The sequence below is a fragment of the Syngnathus scovelli genome, unplaced genomic scaffold (genome assembly GCF_024217435.2).
Source record: "Syngnathus scovelli strain Florida unplaced genomic scaffold, RoL_Ssco_1.2 HiC_scaffold_105, whole genome shotgun sequence".
In the NCBI taxonomy this organism is placed as follows: domain Eukaryota; kingdom Metazoa; phylum Chordata; class Actinopteri; order Syngnathiformes; family Syngnathidae; genus Syngnathus; species Syngnathus scovelli.
In genome coordinates, this window is record NW_026061196.1 from 43,890 (window position 1) to 45,000 (window position 1,111).

Genomic DNA, 1,111 nt, shown 5'->3' on the forward strand with positions numbered 1-1,111 from the left:
AGAGGCCGGAGCGAAGGGGGCGAAAGGCTGTCGATGGGGAAGGATCGGGGCCACGGCTAATCTAGCGATGCCCGCGTCGGGCGGTCACTCCGACGAATGAGCGGGGCCGAATCCGGTGTAGGCGGCCTTCAGGCACGTGGTTCGAGACGACCTCACCCGGCTCTAGCCCGGAGGATCGGAGGCAACGGCCGTCTCCTTAAGCTAAGGCCGGACGAAAATCTGCGGATGCGGTCCATCCAAGGCAGACGGAGGTACCGGCCGCCTCGGTAAACAGAGGCCGGGCAAAAATCTGCGAACGGCCCGTCAAGGGTTCTGTCTCATCCAAGAAAGGGGTACCGGCCGCCTCAGAGGCCGGAGCGAAGGGGGCGAAAGGCTGTCGATGGGGAAGGATCGGGGCCACGGCTAATCTAGCGATGCCCGCGTCGGGCGGTCACTCCGACGAATGAGCGGGGCCGAATCCGGCGCGAGGCGGCCTTCAGGCACGTGGTTCGAGACGACCTCACCCGGCTCTAGCCCGGAGGATCGGAGGCAACGGCCGTCTCCTTAAGCTAAGGCCGGACGAAAATCTGCGGATGCGGTCCATCCAAGGCAGACGGAGGTACCGGCCGCCTCGGTAAACAGAGGCCGGGCAAAAATCTGCGAATGGTCCGTCAAGGATTCTGTCTCATCCAAGAAAGGGGGTACCGGCCGCCTTACTAACAGGCCGGAGTACAGGGGGCGAAAGGCTGTCGATGGGGAAGGATCGGGGCCACGGCTAATCTAGCGATGCCCGCGTCGGGCGGTCACTCCGACGAATGAGCGGGGCCGAATCCGGCGCGAGGCGGCCTTCAGGCACGTGGTTCGAGACGACCTCACCCGGCTCTAGCCCGGAGCGAAAAACACTCTTATAACCTGACCGACATGCGCCCATGACCCGCCTTGGTAGGGCCCCCACCGGCCCCGGCTACCGCCGGCGTTGGGTGGACGGTTCCTCCCCACTTGCGGGTCGCACTCCAGCGCTACGGCCGCCGCGCGAGCGCGCGCCCCGCGCCGCCCGCGCAGGCCTAGCGCGAACCGTACGGCAGCGAAACCGAGACGCCCCGGCTCAACCTCACCCAGAGGCCATCCACGG